This window comes from Hemitrygon akajei, chromosome 12, assembly GCF_048418815.1.
Source record: "Hemitrygon akajei chromosome 12, sHemAka1.3, whole genome shotgun sequence".
Lineage (NCBI taxonomy): Eukaryota > Metazoa > Chordata > Chondrichthyes > Myliobatiformes > Dasyatidae > Hemitrygon > Hemitrygon akajei.
Window position 1 is genome coordinate 41,851,470 of NC_133135.1, and position 21,824 is coordinate 41,873,293.

The 21,824-nt window shown below is 40.9% G+C and overlaps 1 protein-coding gene and 1 long non-coding RNA gene across 3 annotated transcripts in view; one reads left to right on the plus strand and one right to left on the minus strand.

The window, feature by feature from the left end:
- Positions 1-21,824, minus strand: part of pik3r3b (phosphoinositide-3-kinase, regulatory subunit 3b (gamma)) — a 577,180-nt gene that overhangs the window by 120,609 nt on the left and 434,747 nt on the right. The gene's annotated exons all lie outside the window — the stretch shown is intronic.
- On the plus strand, positions 96-7,016 carry LOC140736930 (uncharacterized). Its single transcript, XR_012101026.1, has 2 exons — positions 96-193; positions 5,760-7,016. It is a non-coding gene; the product is annotated as an uncharacterized lncRNA (long non-coding RNA).

The window sequence follows — 21,824 nt, forward strand, 5'->3', positions numbered from 1 at the left end:
TTAGATGCTGAAATCTGAAACGAAATCAAGCTGCTGGGCAATTCAACGGGTCGAGCAGCATTTGTGGGGGCGGGGGGGGGGGGGTTGTTAGGAAGGAGTTGAAGGAGTTGCCGACTTTCTGGGTTGAGACCTTGAATCAAGCAAGTTTCAGTCTGGATGTTTAATCAGGAGCATTTCTTAGTCTGACAATGAGGTAGGTGCTGTATTAACTTTAAGTAGAATAATTATCTTAACCAACTATCTTGCGTCTTGCCTTTAAGTAACCCAATAGGTGTATATAGAAGCAAATTAGGCGGTTCTCATAATTCCCTAACAACACTCATGGCAAAATCAATTAATCATAAGCACAGAACAGATTATCTGGTCATTTTATGACTGCTGTCTTTGGGATATTACTTGTTTAATATTTACAACAGTTTTCACAGAATGTAATTGTGACACTTCCAAAAGCACAACATTGCTTGGGAAGTGCTTGAGAAAATCCTGAGGTTAAAGGTATTCTGCAAATGTTGTTCTTTATTTCTTTCAATCTCATGCAAGTGGGAATAATAGGATAGTACTCATGTTACTGGACTAGCAAACAAAATGCCTGGATGAGTGATTTCAAATTGCACCATTTGGTGATATTAAATTTAGCTAATTAAATAAATCTGGAATAGAAAGCCAAAATCGATAATAAGAGCCATGAGTCTGTGAGATTGTCATGAAAGAGAGTTTGCTTCAACAATGTCCTTCAGAGAAGGAAATTTGCCACTTTTACCCAGGGTCCGTAACCTTTTCCTGAATGTCAATAAAACAAAAGAGCTGATTATTGACTTTGGAATGGGGCTGAGCACATGGTCCTGTTTACATCAACAGTGTTGAAGTTAAGAAGATTGAGATCTTCAAGTGCGTAGGAGTGAACATCACCAGAAGCCTGTTCTGGTCCTACCACATTGATGTCGTGGCCAAGAAAACTCACTAGCGTCTCTACTTCCTTAGGAGGCATGTCCCCACTGATTCTTACATTTCTTATCAATTCGCCTTAAAAAACATTCTGTCTAGATGCATGATGTCTTGGCATGGCAAATGCTCTCCACATGACTGCAAGCAACTGCAATTTTGGACATAGCACATCACAGCAACCAGCCTCCCCTCCACACTTCTAGCTGCCTCCGTAAAGCAGCCAGGATAATCAAAGACTCCCCCTCCCCACACACACACCAGACATTCTCTCTTCTCCCCTCTCCCATCAGGTAAAAGATACAAAAGCCTTAAAGCATGTATGACCAGGCTCAAGAACAGCTTCTATCCCATTGTTGTAAGACTTCTGAATGAACTTCTTGTACAATAAGGTGGACTCCTGGCTCATTATGATCTTCCCACTTTATAGTCTATCTGGACTGCACTTTATGCCTGGTTCGGTATTGTTACTGTTTTACCCGTGCTGAATGCACTGTGTAATGAGTTGATCTGCAGAAGCAGTATGCAAGACAAGCTTTTCACTGCATCATGGCATATGTGGCAATAATAATCCAGTACCAAAACATTACAGGCTGGCATTCTGTTTCTCCATGTTTAAAAGGCAATCAACAACACAATTTCTTCTGTACACTAAAATGTTTCCCTTCTATCATCATTAACACAGCCATAACAAAACAGTGGGTCTGATCAACACCACAACAAATCTAATGCCACACCACAAGTGTGCAACATCAGAAAACTTGTCATTTCGCATGTGCCCCTCCCCCTCCTACTTTCAAATCTCTTACTATCTTTCCTTTCAGTTAGTCCTGATGAAGGGTCTTGGCCCGAAACGTCAACACTGCATCTCTCTATAGATGTTGCCCGGCCTGCTGTGTTCCACCAGCATTTTGTGTGTGTTGCTTGAATTTCCAGCATCTGCAGATTTCCTCGTGTTTGCCAAGGTATACTTTGTAGCATCACTTACAGTTGGATATTAATGCAAATATCTAATCAGCCAATCATGTGGCAGTAACTCAATGCATAAAAGGATGCACGTGTGGTCAACAGGTTCAGTTGTTATTCAGAGCAAACAACAGACTGGGGAAGAAATGTGATCTGAATGGTTGTTGGTGCAAGACAGGATGGTTTGAGTAACTGAGAAACTGCTGATCTCCTGGAATTTTCACACACAACAGCCTCTCTAGAGTTTACAGAGAATGGTGCAAGAAGCAAAAAACATCCAGTGAGCTGCAGTTGTGTGGGCAACAATGCCTAGTTAATGAGAGAGATCAGAGGAGATTGGTTCAAGCTGACAGGAAGGCGAGAGTACTCATACAACCACACGGTACAACAGTGGTGTGCAGATACAGGAGACCTAATGAATTGGCCCCTGAGTGTATATTCACATTTCTTTATTGCTGATGTATCAGAGTTTTGAAACTCTCATCTGCAAAGGCCCATTTATCTTAAAGGCTCCAATGTTTCCAATAAACAACGCTACATTTTCAAGGGCAACTAGAAACATGTACAGACGTTGATCCTGCTTATTTGGCACCCATCGCAATCATAATTAATGTTTTACATAACCACATTCAAAAATAAAATTTTAAATATCTTCCACCTCCTTTCATTCCAGAACACAATAAATATAATCCAACTAGAATGATAGCTGGCTAGTGGTGTAGTGGCATCTGCATCGTTCTTTGAGGTGAGTGGTCCCGGGTTCAAATCCAGCCAACATGTTGCTCCATCTGTGCTGGGTTGTGTGGTGAGCTAGCAACTTGGCCTCATAAAAAAATGGACAAAACTGCTAAAGAAACAGCAAGGTTGCCACCTGGTGCGCTACAAGGCACGGAAAGGAGCAACAACAGACGTGTTTAACCATTTTTACTTTTCACTTCTGATTGCAATAATTTCTTACAGCTTGCAGTAAAGTGGTGGAAGAATTACAGCCTACAGATGGCTTTCTTTGCCACATCTATTAAATATCTATCTGAAACGAAACACAAACATTGGTCTAAAACATGCCATAAAACATCCAGTGACACTGAGTTCCATAACATGTGAAGCATGGAGATTACTTGAAAAGCTCTCTTCATCCAGTTATTGGGGAAGGTGATGTGAAAGTTACATTATTTTTTTATGGAGACAATACATTTCATTCCTTGTCCCATGGATGGTGGAAAAAGATATTAATTTTAAATGGCCAAAAATGAACCTACCTAATGTAAGTATTAATGCTTATTAATACTGCCTGGTTCGGAAATTGCACCATCTCGGATCGCAAGACCCTGCAGCGGATAGTGAGGTCAGCTGAGAAGATCATCGGGGTCTCTCTTCCTGCCATCACATTTACACTACACGCTGCATCCGCAAAGGAAACAGCATTATGAAGGACCCCATGCACCCCTTCATACAATCTCTTCTCCCTCCTGCCGTTTGGGAAAAGGCTCCGAAGCATTCGGGCTCTCCCGACCAGACTATGTAACAGTTTCTTCCCTCAAGCTATCAGACTCCTCAGTACCTGAAGCCTGGACTGACACCTTGCCCTACTGTCCTGTTTATTATTCATTGTAATGCCTGCACTGTTTTTGTGCACTTTATGCAGTCCTGTGTAGGTCTGTAGTCTAGAGCAGCTTTCTCTGTTTTTTTTAATTACGTAGTTCAGTCTAGTTTTTTGTACTGTGTCATGTAACACCATGGTCCTGAAAAACGTTGTCTCATTTTTACTATGCACTGTACCAGCAGTTATGGTCGAAATGACAATAAAGTTGACTTGACTTGACTTGACTTGATAAGATTGACACCATTAAATTGCAGCTGGTGGACCTAATAAGGCAATGTTTGTTTTGGAGTTGGTCATGAAAGTGGAGAAGTGGGTAAGTGTGGGTTAGATTAAGAACACAGTACATAGAAAATCTACAGCACAATACAGGCCCTTCAGCCCACAATGTTGTGCTGACCATGTAACCTACTCTAGAAACTGCCTAGAATTTCCCTAGCACACAGACCTCTATTTTTCTAAGCTCCATGTATCTATCCAAGAGGCTCTGAAAAGACCCTATTTTATCCGTCCAGGGTGGTGACACTTGCAGGCTGTCCAGCACAAGTCTCAGGGATTACATTTGATGCAAATGATGCACTTAATAATACGTTTTGATGTAACATAGAAACATAGAAAATCTACAGTACAATACAGGTCCTTCAGCCCACAATGTTGTGCCGACCATGTAACCTACTCTAGAAACTGCCTAGAATTTCCCTAGAGCATAGCCCTCTATTTTTCTAAGCTCCATGTACCTATCTAAGAGGCTCTGAAAAGACTCTATTATATCCGCCTCTACTACCGTTGCTGGCAGTGCATTCTTTGCATCCACCACTCTCTATGAGATCTCTTAGGAGATCTAGGCCTCATATGGAGCCAGTGATCATTAATGGAGAATGTGTGGAGCAGGTTAAGACCTACAAGTATCTGGGAGTACAGTTAGACGAGAAGCTAGACTGGACTGCCAACACAGATGCCTTGTGCAGGAAGGCACAGAGTCGACTGTACTTCCTAAGAAGGTTGGCGTCATTCAATGTCTGTAGTGAGATGCTGAAGATGTTCTATAGGTCAGTTGTGGAGAGCGCCCTCTTCTTTGTGGTGGCGTGTTGGGGAGGAAGCATTAAGAAGAGGGACGCCTCACGTCTTAATAAGCTGGTAAGGAAGGCGGGCTCTGTCGTGGGCAAAGTACTGGAGAGTTTAACATCGGTAGCTGAGCGAAGGGCGCTGAGTAGGCTACGGTCAATTATGGATAACTCTGAACATCCTCTACATAGCACCATCCAGAGACAGAGAAGCAGTTTCAGCGACAGGTTACTATCGATGCAATGCTCCTCAGACAGGATGAAGAGGTCAATACTCCCCAATGCCATTAGGCTTTACAATTCTACCGCCAGGACTTAAGAACTTTTTAAAAGCTATTATTAATGCTTTTTGAGATAGTGATTTAGATGCATATCATATTTTTTTACTGAGTTAAGTATTGTATGTAATTAGTTTTGCTACAACAAGTGTATGGGACATTGGAAAAAAGTTGAATTTCCCCATGGGGATGAATAAAGTATCTATCTATCTATGTGAAAACTTACCCCTGACATTCCCTCGGTACCTATTTCCAAGCACCTTAAAACTATGTCCCCTTGTGTTAGCCTTGTGTTATGCCTCTGGCACGATCAATGCCCCTCATCATTTATCAAGTCACCTCTCATCCTCTGTTGCTCCAAGGGGAAAAGGCCAAGTTCACTCAACCTATTCTCATAAGGTACACCCTCCAATCCAAGCAACATCCTTGTAAATATCCTCTGCACCCTCTCTATAGTATCCATATCATTCCTGTAGTGAGGTGTCCTGAACTGAACACAGTACTCCAATTGGGGTCTGAGCAAGGTCTTATATACTGTAACATTACCTCGCCACTCTAGAACTCAATCCCACAGTTGATGAATGCCAACACACCATATGCCTTCTTAACAACACTGTCAACCAACACAGCAGCTTTCAGTGTCCTATGGACATGGACCCCAAGATCTCTCTGATCCTCCACACTGCCAAGTTTTGCCATTAATATTACATTCTGTCTTCAAAATTAACCCACCGAAATGAGCCACTTCACACTTATCTGGGTTGAAGTCCATCTGCCACTTCTCAGCCCAGTTCTGCATCCTATCGATGTCCCACTGTAACCTCTGACAACCTTCCAGACTGTCCACAACACCCCAACCTTTGTGTCATCAGCAAACTTACTAACACACCCTTCTACTTCTTCATCCAGGTCATTTATAAAAATCACAAAGAGGTGCGGAACACCACTGGTCACCAACCTCCATGCAGAACACGAACCATCTACAGCCACCCTTTGCCTTCTGTGGGCAAGCCAGTTCTGGGTCCACACAGCAAAGTCTCCTTGGATCCCATGCCTCCTTACTTCCTGAAGGAGCCTTGCATGGAGAACCTTATCAAATGCCTTGCTGAAATCCATATACACAACATCCATTGCTCTACCTTCATCAATGTCTTTAATTAAGGGGGGGGGGGGGGAATCTGATAATTGATAGCACTATGTCAGCTGGCCTATCTGCACTATAACAGAACACTGAAATCTTGTTTCCCTTCTTTGATCCAATTGGTTTGATCTCTGTAACAAACAATACTTTCTCCACCACTGCCAAGAGATGGATCCTAATAAAGCTTTGCCCATTGACTGTGCTGGAACAACAACTAATAACAGGGCTTGAGTATCATTATGTTTCATAACAACACAAATTAGATCTCTATTTGGAAGTACTTGTGCTCAGCTCTAAGAGGATTGCAGCTGAAGAGAGTCAGTAACCTTAACTTCCTTGGTGTAATCACATCACAGGATCTGTTCTGGGACCGGCACCTAAGTGCCATAATAAAAGAAGCATGACAATGTCTCTACTTTCTTAGAAGTTTGCACAGATTCAGCATGTCATCGGTAACTTTGACAACCTTTACAGACGCACAGTGGAGAGTACCCTGACTGATTGCATCACAGCCTGATGGCGAACACCGATGCACCAGAACGGAAAAGCTCACAGAAAGGGGTGGATACTGCCCTCCAAAGCACCCTCTACCATCCAAGTCATGCTCTCTTCTCACTGCTGTCATCAGGAAGGAGGGCAGGAGGCTTAGTTCCCACATCACCAAGTTCAGAAACAGCTATATATTACCCTGAGTGAGTGCGGATAACTTCACTCCCCTCAACTCTGTACCAATTCCACAATCACAGACTCTCTTTCAAGCACTCGACAACTCATGTTCTTGGTATGTATGTATGTATTTATTTATTTATCATTATTATTATTATTATTATTATTATTATTAGTGCTATATTTGCACAGATTGTTTTTTTTTGGCACATTGGCTGTGTCAGACTATATTTGTGTGCAGTTTTTCATAGATTCTATTGTATCTGTTTGTTTTATTATGAATGCCTGCAAGAAATTGAATCTCAATGTCATATATGGTGACATATGTGTAAATTAATAATAAATTTACTTTGACTTGATATATCTGATTAAAAAAACAATTCTTTCTGTCAAATTTACTTAGTTGATGATCTGATTCTAATTCTATTAAAGCTGGTGAAACAATTTTATAATTGTCGACTTAATGTTTCATGTTCAACCTGGATTCTCGTTACAAAGCACTCCATTGTGTAAGTACTCCATTTTGCGTACTGCTTGGGGGGAGGCAACAGCAGCCGTGCCTCTGGCACTGAGTCTGGCTCTGTGGCTCAGAAGATAAGGGAACTGAAGAGGATGGCAGCAGTGATAGGAACTCTATAGTCAGGGGGACCATAGGTGACTGTGGATGTGAAAATGAAATACCGATAGTAGTTTGCGTCCCAGGTGCCAGGGTCGGCAATGTTTCTGAACACGTCCACAATATCCTGAATATGGTAAAGCAATGTTGGCAGTCATTTCAAGGGGAGCAGAATATAAAAACAAGGAGATAATACTGAGGCTTTATATGATGCCAGTCAGGTTGCATGTTGAGTATTGTTGGCAGTTTCGGGGTTGTCATTGGACAGAGTGCAAAGGCAGTTCATGAGGATGATTCTGGGAATGAAGGGGTTAACATAGGAGGAGTGTTTGGCAGCTTTGGGCCTGTATTCATTAGAATTTAGGAGAATGCGGGCAGATCTCATTGAAACCTACCAAATGTTGAAAGGACTACGTAGTGTGGATGTGGAGCGAAAGTTTCCTATGGTGGGGGCCAACTCAAAATTGAGGGGTGGTTCTTTAAAACAGTGGTAAGGAGGAAATTTTTTAGCCAGAGAGCAGTAAATCTGTGGAATGTCCTGTTACAGAATGCGGTGGAGATCAAGGCCACGGGTATATTTAGAGCAAAAATTGAGTTTCCAGATTGGTCAGGGCATCAAAGGATATCTCAAGAGAACATATGAATCCCCTGGCCAGCAACACTGGAAGCAGACAGCAGAAGGCAGGTGCATGGGGTTGAGTGGGATCTGGGATCAGACATGATGGAATGGAGGCGCAGACTCGATGGGCTGAATGGCCTAATTCTGCTTCTATGTCTTAGGGTCATTCACATCAATTGTTCTAAGTTTGAAGTGACAAGTGCACAGTTTGAAAGCCTTCAATCTCAAGTCAAGCCATCTGTAATTATCTGCAATAGTACTGGAGTTTCCTGGAAAACATTAATATTCCTTTTGCTAGCAAAGTATAAATGCTGCTAGCATCTGGAAGGCAGTGTGCTTGGCTCCCTGATTCATTACTTGATGAGCTCTGGAAATCACCTACACATGTGAGGCAATCCGAGCAGAAATGTGTAAGCAGAGAGAGGAACATTTGGCAGAAGATCTCAAAAAGTAAGAAATAGAGTAAAACATGGAACATAAAACGGCTTCGACCTTGTGGAGGGAGTGCTTGCTCTGAACACAGTATGATGAAGAAAAATGCAGCTGTAGTTCTACCTCACCTCATTTATACTACTGTACAAAACATTCTCAGATCATCTTCTGTACACATTGGGGATATTCATATGCCCAAAGGAAACATCAATGTTGCTGGCCAGGGGATTCATATGTTCTCTTGAGGTATCTTGTAAACCAGCCAAATTCCCTTCAGCATAATCAATTAGGTTGCCCAAGAGTGCTTCCAGGCTGTATCAGAAATAGCCAGAAACTTCATAGGCTAAGTTGCTCAAATTAGGCACAGATTTTGTGTTGTCCTGTTACAACTAACATTTTTGCACAATATTGACATCCATTCAAAACAAAAGAAAATGCAAGAATGGAAAAATGGAAAAATGTACAATGTACATTGTACAATGGAAAAATATATTGTGTCAATGAGAGGAAGAGCATTTTGGCACAGATTGCACTAAAGAGAAGCAAAGCATTGTATAAATATGCAAAGGCCACTGTCTCTTATACTGAACATTATCATAACTTTGAATTTTTCTTCCTATACTCACTTGGCCATAATATTGTCAAAATAATTGATAGCGATAAGTAGTAATCGAGAATGGGTAGTAAATGTGTCCATTTTTTTCCAATCAAGCTCTGTAACACTGTGATTTATATTGATATTTAACTTTTGGGAACCAATTTATTAAATAAGCTGAGAAAACAGTTGACTCTGCCCTGATGCTGGTGGACAGTAAAAATGAAGGTTATCACACTGGTAAAGTATGCAATACAGTTATGGAAATGTGGGTAACGTGGTTAATTGAAAGGAAAAGGAGATCATTTTGCATGGGGTTCAGCCTGTGCTGTTATATAACTGGAAAAATTGATCATAGTTCATGCTAACAGGGGATGCCATAAATGGAAAAAAAATTCTCACCATTGAAACACAAACTTTGAGACCAAAATTGATCGCTTGCCAGAAATGAAGGAAAGAAGCCAGCTTTGAAGCTTCATTAGATGGGTCAGCTTAAAGTTTTGGCTCCACAAAGACCTTCATTCAAGGTCAGTCAAGCATATGACTAATACATCACATGAAGTGATGTGATACCAAGGCAAATAATACCCATTTCTCAGAATTTTATTCACATGCTCAGTCGCACAAGTGGTTGGTTGTTAATAAAAGGATGTATATACTGACTGCATAATTTCAACTCCAGGGTCCTGAAATTGTTTTGCTTTTAATGCTTTGAGGAAATAATCTACATTTTATGTCATGTATTTTATTAACTGAAGTTACACAAATTAAAATCTGGCAAAAATATTAGATGTTTAATGAATTATTTATTATATAACCAGTCATATGAATCTGGATATTTTCGATCTATTTCTGGAACTGTGTCTGGTCCTTGAACTACCTCTGCAAATGATGATAATGCCTATTGGTTGCCAGTCACAGTAATTGAGGTAAAAACATCTGCTTTTCCTATTTTCTCATTTGTAAGAATCAGAACTCCCAAAGAATCCAAATCAGAAGCACAAACAAGAGAAAATCTGCAGATGCCGGAGATCCGAGCAACACACACAAAATGCTGGAGGAACTCAGCAGGCCAGTCCTGCTGAAGGGTTTCGGCCTGAAACATTGACTGTATATTTTTCTATAGATGCGTCCTGGCCTACTGAGTTCCTCCAGCATTTTGTGTGCATTGCCCAAATCAGAAGCAGTTCAGAACATCTCGTCTCCAACTGAACAGCTTAGTAAATTGTCAATGCAGCATTTTGCTCTGGCGTGTCAACATTTTCCCTTCTGCGATTTTCCAGTTTTGTGATTATGCTACTTTTTAAGGGTGAATGCCCTCTTCAAGATGCTGAAAATGAAAATATTATAAAAGCAAGGGCATTATTTTCTCCTTACATTTTTCAGAGGGATTTATCCTCAAATCAACTTCAGCTCATTTCACCATCATTAATCTACTGACTGAGTTTCTGGTCCACAACTGATACTGAGCAATCTAATCACTGAATATTCACAAACTCGCTAAGTTGTGTTACTTTTCTGAATAGGTTAAAAATTCCTGCCCCAAAATCATGGCTTAAGCCACAATTATATTATTCATAACATAAACTACTGTCTTTGTTGAAATTTTAATCTGAAGGCCAAAGGCTTTCCCAAATGATTATAATAGTCTCAATGTTTTCGCCCAAAGTTAGATTTAGAGCTGTTGGACTGTGAACTTGGAGCATATACAATGCATTTCATTTCCAAGGATATTCAAATATATTGATGCTACTCAACTCCCACAATTTTTCACCCAGGAGCTCTCCTTCTAAAGGAAGTTCAAAAGGCAAGACTAATTAAAACTAATTTAGGGTGGGCATTCTTTTGTTCTGCACAATGAAAATGTGTATGCATCTGTGTGTGAAATTACTTTGTGAAAACAATGTTTCATGTGGCATGGCTGTTGTAGATTTTGTTTTGTTCTGTTTTAAATCTTAAAAGGTATATCAATTAGGAAGTGAAAAGGTGGGTCTGTCATTTGTGGGAAAGCACCTTTAATCAATATCGATTAGGCAGTGGTCAGCAGGGTATGCCCTGCAAGTAGCCAGTGGTGGAGAACACAACGGACCTTGTGGGATAGTCCCCCTAGAAGACTATCAAAACCAGTTGGCAGAATGTATCATCACCAGAACTCAGAAATAAGCACCAAGGCCTTACTTAACTGACAGTGAGAGGAGCTCAGCAGTTAGACCCTTCCCGCACAATTAGCGAACTAGTGTCTCATTCCCAATGTCAAGTCAAGTCAAGTCACTTTTATTGTCACTTTGACCATAACTGCTGGTACAGTACATAGTAAAAACGAGACAACGTTTTTTCAGGACCATGATGTTACATGACACAGTACAAAAACTAGACTGAACTATGTAAAAAAACACAGGAAGAAACTACACTAGACTAGAGACCTACCCAGGACTACATAAAGTGCACAAAACAATGCAGGCATTACAATAAATAATAAACAAGGCTCTGGGTATTGAGGAGTCTGATAGCCTGGGGGAAGAAACTGTTACATAGTCAGGTCGTGAGAGGCCGAATGCTTCGGTGCCTTTTCCCAGACAGTATGCTGTTCTTAGGATGGTTGCAGTGAAGGACTTGATCACCCACCTTTTTGTGATCTGTGTGTTTGCAAAGAAGGCCTTAAAATATGTAAGGCTCCTTGCTTCAACCTGAGCTGCTGTATATCAGAGACTCTGTTATCTACAGGGCTGTTACCAAAGATCCATACAGAGACAAACATCAGCTGCAATTGGAAGATCATCTGCTCCAGGAAGGATGCTTGTTGGTTTTCCAGGACAAAATGTTGCCATGTGGTCATTTCCAGGTTGCTAGAGCACATGCTTTGGGAAGCACTTAAGCTTGCTGCATCCAATATGAATGCCTTGTGGGAAAGGACTGTAATCTAAAATGTCGTTGCCACTAGATATTGAGGGGCTGAGTCTGATACAACCACCCCCACAAATACATGAAGAAGATATTGTTCATAATGAGTGCACTTGGTGCTTTGTACATGGATGTATTAATGAAAATACAAGTGTAATAGATTGCCAATGCTATTAATATATAATGTAAGTTGGATGAGACTATGAACGTAAGGAAAACCTATTACTGGTTTTTATATCCTGTGTGCATTTTTTTAAGACTCAAATTTAGTTTTGAATACAAATATAGCCAAATCCTACAGAGCTCTTAATTTTGGCTGTGTGTTGTTTGAAAGTCAGATAAAATTTCAGCTGGAGACCTGAGTGAAGAAATTTCTGAGAGGACTAAAAGGTCAAGAACGTTGTTTTCCTTTCTCATGTGGTTAGCATTTGCAGAAGTGCTTCCATCTTAGAATACCTCTATTCAAATTAGCGTTTCTTGTGACTTGAAGACAATTTTCCACCTCCCATGAAGTTATTTAATGTTGAAGTGTGTGAAAAGTCACACAACCAGAATTAACAAAGGCTGGTAAATTTAAACAAACTCAAGTGGGGGAAAGTGCACTGCCCACGGATCCCCGAGCAATCCTGACCACATTCTGCTGATCTGTGTATCTGTCCATTACCTTTATTGCTTTTGCTTTCATCTTTCATCAGACTTCCAATTCATGCATTCAATTCTCCATTTACTATGTGATTCCATTTGGCTCCTTTTGGACTGTTTTTGATAGTTTATAAAAATATGTAAAAGACTTAACATATTAATACCATGCTCCAGGTATTCAACATGACCTTCAAAATCCATCTGACTTTCCCTGATCCGCTCCTATTTATCCAACTGCATTGTTATAGCAACACTGATAATGAATTTGAAAAACTTCCACACAAATGATATTCCATTAATACATTATTAACTTCCCAATGCTTCTTACATTGGTAATGTTCAAAGCAAGGGGACAAGCAGGGTTGGCACAGTAGCATTGTGACTAGCGCAATGCTTCGCAGTGCCAGCTGTAAGACCGGGGTTCTATTCTCACCGCTGTCTGTAAGGAGATTCTCCTTGTGACCTCCAGGTGCTCTGGTTTCCTCCCACATTCTGAAGATGTACAGTTAGGATAAGTGAGTTGCGAGTGTGTTACGTTGCTGCCAGAAGTATGGTGACACCTGTGGACTGCCCAGTACAATCCTCGATGATCTGATCTGATGCTAATGATGCATTTTACTGAATTTTCAAAGCTTTGGTGTACATGTGACAAATAAGGCTAATCTTAAATTTCTGATTTGCATTTGTTTTGGTAGATAATGGGTAAAGTATCAATAAAGAAAAGATTGAACATATAGAGCATACAAGAGTTTTAGGTTACCATCAGATGATGTTACAAATGTTCAAAATTCCATTAATATCCATAGAAAGAGAAACAGTTGATGTTCCAGGTTCAAAGCACTTTTCTCAGGTCTGGTTTAACAACAATAATCCTGGACCTGAGATGGTAACCATTTCACTTTCCTATATGTTGCTTGACCTGCTAAGTGTTTCCAGCAACTTCTGCTTTTATGTCAGATCTCTAGCATCTGCAACTTTTGGACTTTTGTATAACTAATCAGAATCAGACTTTAATCAGAATCAGAATCAGACTTTAATCGCCAAGTACCTATGCACATACAAGGAATTTACTTCCGGCAGATGTTGTCTCTCTGCTCATAACAATAATAATGATAAATATAAATGAAAATATAGATTATACATACAGGTAGTGCAATCCAAGTAATAGTTAGCCGACAGTTAACCGGAAGTTAACTGTTCAGCAAAGTGACCGCAGTAGGGAAAAAACTTCTCCAGTGCCTATTAGTCTTAGTCTGGAGGGATCTGAAGCGCCTACCAGACGGAAGCAGATCAAACAGTCCATGCGCAGGATGGGAGGAGTCCTTTATGATGTTCCCCGCTCTCTTCTTCAACCTGGAAGAGTACAGGTCCACAATAGAGGGCAGGGAGGCTCCAATGATGCGCTCGGCAGTCCTCACTGTGCGCTGTAATCATGCCAGTTTAATATTTCTGAAGAATAATTTTGCTTTATTCCAGACATCTTGAAATGCTTATGTAAAATTTGAAACTGGGGGTTGGGATGGGAGGACGCAATATCAGATTACTTGCCAATTAATTTAGGAAGCAATAGTCAGGGCCATTCATTCAATAATCAATCAATTGTTGAGAATTTGATTATTTACTAGTACATCTTGCTGGTGATGTTATGAATTGACTGTGGAGTGCATGAAGTTGATGGTTGAACTTTACCTGTAATATACACACAGGATTGGAAGATAATGAATCATTCTTGGATTTTTGTGTGTCTTATACTCTAAATGCTGAGCAAAGTGATTCTCAATCATGACCTTTTCTGAGCTAAGTATTCTCCTCAATGAAATTTAATGGCACAAAAGCTAGTTTGGTGAGCTGTTGCCAATGCTAGCTCTGAGGATGAACTCAACTGAATCATTCAAAAGAATTTGCCAAAAATAAAGCTGAGGTGGATGAGTTTATCTTCCTATCTTCGGCAAGCGGGAAATGAACAATTTTATAGAGGTAGAGGGGTGGTGGAGATGCTAAACGACAATCAGATTTGCTGTGCCTTTTCATAAATCCTCTGATTAAAGCTCAATCTAAAGTCTTGTGAGAGAAATTTTAATAGAGGCACACTGCTTGGATTGCAATAATTGCCCTTATTGCTCAATAAGAAGCTTCTGCAGTATGTATAGTTGATAGTTATGTTAAAGACTGCCTGGGTGATACAAAGCAGGACTCAGTTTCTGACTGAACACTTGCAAATATTTTATGCTCAACTTCGCCCTCAAATTTCTTACCCAAATAAAAAAATCAGCATTAATGCAGAGTGGGGAACTATTAACGTGATGTGTACTTAACAGTTTTATTGAAGTACACTAACAAGCAGTGGAAGAGTCAGTGCCAAAAAGGTTTTGGAAGACAAAAGACAGAGATCTAAGTAATTATGTGTTTGCAAAAAAATTTTTAGCGCATACTGCAGACAAAGCAAGATGAACTGAGTTCCTGTCTTATTATTATCTGAAGCATTGGGCATAAATCATGATTTTTTTTTGCCTCAGAATCCTCTCAGCCATTAACAGGATTTCAGCAAGACCGCCATATTGTGAACATCCTAGACATTGGCCTTTGTGGCATGGAATTGCACACCTCATGTTGAGGTTCTTCTGTCTGTCATACACACAGGCTTCAGCCATCAACCAATTTTCCAGCCTGGACTTCTTGTTGGTCTTCACAACTGGAAGGGTGAATGGTGGCAGCCTCATCACTGTGTAGGCAACCAACAACTTTTGTGTTGCTGGATGAACATTCTGAAAGAAATGCCCATGCATCTGACAACTGTAATTGATTGCTTGCTTTGCCGACTTCAAAGCCTTAAGGTGCCAGAGACCATAGGTGCCCAGAGCTGTTGAGGTACAAATTACAGGAAAATACAAAAGGATGACATTTTTTTGTCTTTTGAATGTTATTATAATACACATGTAGATATGCAGACATGTAGTTTGAATCTCAGGTTCAATAGAGACTAAGCATAGAAGATTGAATGGAGTCAAAAGTCCTCTAACTTAATGTTCCCTCCAGACTGTCTCAGTTTCACCCACATGTTGGAGAAGAGCGAAATGAAACGGAGGAAGCCCATTCCGACTTCACTGCTTACATTTTGGATATTGTCCGAAAGCAATCAGAGACTAAAAAAAAGTCAACACTTTTCATGTCATCTTTTACAGAGAACTCTGGAATGGTTGGAGAAAAATATCAGTGTGAATCTGACACAATATCCAGCCCTTAAATGAAAGGTTACTGCACCTTTTCTACAGTAGAAATTATCTAACCCATAGTATCTAATCAAATTATATTCCCAGTCAACAAGCCTTGATTATCCATCTCAGCTCTTGTGTCAATCTTTATCTGCTAAAAGGTTGTTTTCCTTTTTGTGAATCAGACCATAAGACCATAAGAAACAGGAGCAGAAACAGGCCATTCAGTTCATCGAGTCTGCTCCATTATTCAGTCATGGGCTGATCCAATACTTCCAGTCATCCCCACTCCGCTGCCTTCTTCCCATACCCTTTGATGCCCTGGCTAATCAATAACCTATCTATCTCTGCCTTAAATGCACCCAAGGACTTGGTCTCCACAGCTGTTCGTGACAACAAATTCCACAGATTTACCACCTTCTGACTAAAGTAATTTCTCCACAACTCTGTTCTAAATGGTCGTCCTTCAATGTTGAAGTTGTGCCCACTTGTTCTAGACTCCCCTACTAAGGGAAATAACTTTGCCATATCTAATATGTTCAGGCCTTTTAACATTCGGAATGTTTTTATGAGATCCCCCCCCCCCCCCCCCCCATTCTCCTGAACTCCAGGGAATACAGCCCAAGAGCTGCCAGAAGTTCCTCATACAGTAACCCTTTCATCCCTGGAATCATTCTTGTGAACCTTCTCTGAACCCTCTCCAATGTCAGTATATCTTTTTTAAAAAAAGGAGCCTAAAACTGCACACCATACTCAAAGAGTGTTCTCATGAGTGCCTTATAGAGACTCAATATCACATCCCTGGTCTTACATTCTATACCTCTAGAAATGAATGCCAACATTGCAATTGACTTCTTGACCACCGACTCAACCTGGAGGTTAACCTTTAGGGTATCCTTCGCAAGGACTCCCAAGTCCCTTTGCATCTCTGTATTTTGAATTCTCTCCCCATCTAAATAATAGTCTGCCCATTTACTTTTTCCACCAAAGTGCATGACTATACACTTTCCAACATTGTATTTCATTTGCCACTTCTTTGCCTATTCCCCTTACTATCTAAGTCTCTCTGCAGACTTTGTTTTCTCAACACTACCCACTCCTCCACCTATCTTTGTATCATCGGCAAATTTAGCCATAAAGCCATCAATCCATAGTCCAAATATTGACAATGTCATAAAAGCAGCGATCCCAACACTGACCTCTGTGGAACTCCACTGGTAACCAGCAGCCAGCCAGAATAGGATCCCTTTATTCCCACTCTCTGTTTTCTGCCGATCAGCCAATGCCCCACCCATATTAGAAACTTCCCTGTAATTGCATGGGCTCTTATCTTGCTAAGCTGCCTCATGTGCGGCAGCTTGTTAAAGGCCTTCTGAAAATCCAAGTATGCCACATTTATTGCATTTCTTTGGTCTACCCTGCTTGTAATTTTCTCAAAAAATTGTAGTAGGTTAGTCAGGCAGGATTTTCCTTTCAGGAAACCATGCTGGCTTTGGCCTATCTTGTCATGTGCCTCCAGGTATTCCATAATCTCATCCCTAACAATTGATTCCAACTTCCCAACCACTGATGTCAGGCTAACAGATCTACAGATTCTTTTCTGCTGCCTCCCACCCTTCTTAAATAGCAGAGTAACATTTGCAATTTTTCAGTCATTCAGTACAATGCCAGAATCTATCGATTCCTTAAAGATCATTATTAATGCTTCTGCAATCTCTCCAGCTATTTCCTTCAGAACCCAAGGGTGCATTCCATCAGGTCCAGGAGATTTATCCACCCTCAGACCATTAAGCTTTCTGAGCAACTTCTCAGCCATAATTTTCACTGCACAAACTTCACTTCCTTGACACTGTTAATTATCCAGTATACTGCAGATGTTTCTCATAGTGAAGACTGATGCAAAATATGCATTCAGTTCCTCTGCTATCTCTGCGTCTCTCATTACAATATCTCCAGCGTCATTTTCTATTGATCCTCTATCTACCCTCAACTCTCTTTTACCCTTTATATTCTTAAAAAAGCTTTTACTATCTTCTTTGATATTAATCGCTAGCTTCCTCTCATAGTTAATTTTTTCATTTCTAATGACCTTCTTAGTTTCCTTCTGCAAGTTTCTAAAAGCTTTCCAATCCTGTATCTTCCTATTAGCTTTGGCTTCCTTGTATACCCTCTCTTTTGCTTTTACTTTGGCTTTGACTTCACTTGTCAGCCACGGTAATCTTTCTTTCATTCGAAAATTTCTTCTTATTTGGAATATATTGGTCTTGCACTTCCCTCCTTTTTCACAGAAACTCCAGCCATTGCTGCTCTGCTGTCCTTCCTGCTAGTGTCCCTTTCCAGTCAACCTTGGCCATACAGCCAAGTTTATGGACAATGACGTCTATGTAATCTGTATGGCTGCAACAAACACAAAATGCTGGAGGAACTCAGCAGAACTAACAGCATCTCTGCAGCATCTATGGAAAAGAGTAAACAGTTGGTGTTTCGAGCCAAGACCTTCTTCAGGACTGTATAGCTGAGCTGGATCAGGTAAAGAACGAAGAAATGGTAAATGATGGATTTCTATAGATGACACAAATCAGTATCTGGCCTTAAGTAACTTGTAACTTCTTACTATACATAATTGGCAAAGAGTCAATTACATTGTCTTCAACGAAGGCTTCTTAGCATTTCTAATGTCTTCAAATCAGTAGCCCAGAGATACCCAAAAGAGCAGATTCTTTAAGTGTCATTTCTTTTCACTCGTCATGCAATTGCTCTCACAAGGAACTGGGAGATAATTGCAATTGAAATTCTCAGTATAGTGCAGACTTCACAACAAATGCTGTGTGTGATGATTTATCTGATGACAACCAAGAAGAATGACAGTGAGGAGCTGTCATGTTTCCTAAGCACTTAAATCATTTAGTAGCAGATATCATCTGGCCCTTTCTAATCAAAATCTTCCCAAGAACTCAGTCTTTCTGTGTGTCTGATAAAGTACAGGCTGAAGCTTTTAGTGTGCTGGGGAATTTAGCCAAGTGTGTGGATGGAGATTACAAATTCTGCTGCTTCCAACAGATCAATTTAAAGCCCGTCTGCATATTTTTACACCTGAATGAAAATGGCAAAGGAGGACACTGAGTTTGTCTCTGGTTACTTGCACTAGACAGGCACCACAATATTGGGTTTAATTTCTTTCTCAAAGTTTGGTTCTACTTTGCTCAATAAAATCAGATTTCAGCAGTGAAGTGGGTGTTCTGAGAAATTGCACTGGCTTAATGTGTGGTTCGTGATTAGACAAATCTCTGGTCCTTGGTCCTGTAAAGCTGCATTGCTGTTTACCAAGCCAGTTACAAGCTAACATCAGGCATGATCCTGGACCTGAGATGTTAACCATTTCACTTTCATATATGTTGCCTGACCTGCTAAGTGTTTCCAGCAACTATTGAGCGCAGCAGAAGTGTAGGGAGCTTGAAAGACTTTTAGAACATTTCATTAAAGCTAGTAATAATATATTGAGCAGAGACCTTCTTCAACTACTCACTGCTAAACTTTAGATGGATATTTCCACTCCCAAAAAATGACAGAATACTTCCAACATGCCCAGAGGCTCACATGAAAATACAAACTATTCCTGCTGTTGTCAAATCAGGACTGAAAACAACACAGACAGGTTCTTGTGTTTGGGAGTAAAATGCAGGTAGCTTATATTTAATGTAGTGGTGAGACTTGCTACGCTTAAAATTTTCAAAGGCAAGGATTTTTGCGGTGGTTCAAAAAAAAAATGTCCTTGGGACATATAGTATTTGTCACTTGTAGATGTGCAAAAATAACCTCCTGCATACAATTCTGCCCTCAAATATCCTGATCCTGTAACATGTTCTTGTGTACAGTTTCATGCTCCAATATCCCTGTGTGCAGTTGCATCCTCCCATATCCTCTCATGCAAGGCCCCTCTCTCCAAAATGGTTCTCTGTATGGATCCACCCTGTGACTTCCTGCTCAGGTGTCTACCTGGGCATTGAGCTGAAAGAAGCTGTTTGACCACAATGGCCACCAAACAACGATTCAGTCATGTCCTTACAAGACAACAAGTTTGGACGACTGTTTACTCCTCTTCATGGATGCTGCCTGTTCTGCTGAGCTCCTCCAGCATTTTACATTTGTTACTCAAGATTTCCAGCATCTGTAGAATGTCTTGTGTTTAGAAAATAATAGCTGCCAAGAATAGAACCTCTAGTTACATTTTCCTTTTCTAAGCTGAAGTTTCCAGTGCCTCCAACCTACAGTTCTGATGAGAATAAAAGTCAGGAAGGAATAAACAAAGCTTTTCTGGTTTGCCCATCATCATGCAGCAGTAAAACATCATTAATCAAGTATAAAGGCAGAGTACAGGTTCAAGGGCACTGTTCTTAATTGCGTTGAGGAATTGGGGGTTCACATCCATAGATCCCTAAAAATTACAGTACAAGTGAAAAAGCTGGTTAAGAAGCCAAGGGTGTGTTGGCCTTCATTAGTTGGGGAATTGAGTTCAAGAGGTAACGTTTGCAGCTCCATAAAACTCTGCAAAGCCCACACTTGGAGTATTGTGTTCAGCTCTGGCCGCTTCATTATAAGGAGGATGTGGAAGCTTTAGAAATGATTCAGGTGAGATTTACCAGAATGCTGCCTGGATTAGAAAGCATGTCTTATGAGGATAGGTTGACTGAGCCAGGACTTTTCTTTTTGCAGAGGAGGAGGGTGAGAGGTGACTTAATAGAGGTCTACAGTGTATGTTAAAAGGCATAGATTGAGTGGACAGTCAGAGACTTTTACCCAGGGCAGAAATGGCTAATACAAGAGGGGCATAATGTAAGCAGCTGGAGGGAAAGTATAGAGGCTGGGTGTCCGAGGCATGCTTTTTTCTCCCCTACAGAGGTGTATGTTACGTTCTGTCAGGGGTGGTGGTAGAAGCAGAAACATTCAGGACATTTAAGAGACAAGGACACGTGGATGAAACAAAAATGGAGAGCTATGTGGCAGGGTAGGTTAAAGGGTTGGCAAAATATAATGGGCTGAATGGTCTGTACTGCATTGCACTGTTCAATGTTCTACGCTCTAACGGCAAGGAACTGCTCGGTCGAGGTGTTCCCCAAAAATCCTAGTAGTTCATTAATCTAGATGTGGATTCAAAAGGGCGTTCCTTTACTTAGGATGGTGTTTGCCTTGGTCACTGTATTATTCTGGATTTATTTTGCATGTCTGATAGATAAAGATAGTCAATCTGGATGTTGGTCTACAGATGTTTTCTTCTATTTATCTTTTAAAGCCATTTACTGACTAGGTGTGAACATCACTGGCAAGATATACATTTATTGCCTGTTCTTATTTGCCTGAGAAGGTTTTTGTGAAACAACTTCTTGAACTGTTTTGTGTTTCTGGTGAGATAACTTCCATAGAAATGTTAGGCTGGAAGTTCCAGGAAATAAATCTGGTGATACATAGGTTCAACATCGTACTTCAGGGGTCACCAACCTTTCTTGCGGACTGGCCAATGGGGGGGGGGGGGGCGCATATGGGTGTTAATCGTGACTGGAATATAGCTGATAAGTCAACTATAAGTCACTTATAAATAGCTAATACACTCAATTTTGTTTCTAAAAGGGTTTACCTAATGAATTTAATATTAAACACACAGCGCATATTTTCCTCGCATGAACATATAAAATCATTGCAACACACCAGTGAGAGGACAAGGTCAGGGCCGGAGGTCCCCATACCGGGGCCACAGCAGTTGCAGTCTGGAGAGAGTGACCGACCGAGCGAGTGCAACAGGGTGCTTGCCCGCCCCCTTGTAGGTAGGTAGGATCTATCAGCCGACAAAAGTTTGGCTCGAGGGATGACTTTCAGTAGATTGCAGCGAGGTAGCTGCTCTGTTACTTACGAAACCCTGAGCCCAAATTAGGTCGTCTGCAAATATCTTAGCACCGGGTTCCCCACAAGCATTCGGTGTGTTGAACAGGTTTAGAGGTGGCGCCCATCTGTCCGCACGCCAGGCCAGTAGCTATGGCACTTCTTGTCGGCCACGCGAGGCAGCCGGTTACCTGACGCCAACCAGTGATCCCTGGGTGCGTGGGTATCACTGCATTTAGGCAACTGATGACCTCACGTGTGTAATGACTTGTGGAC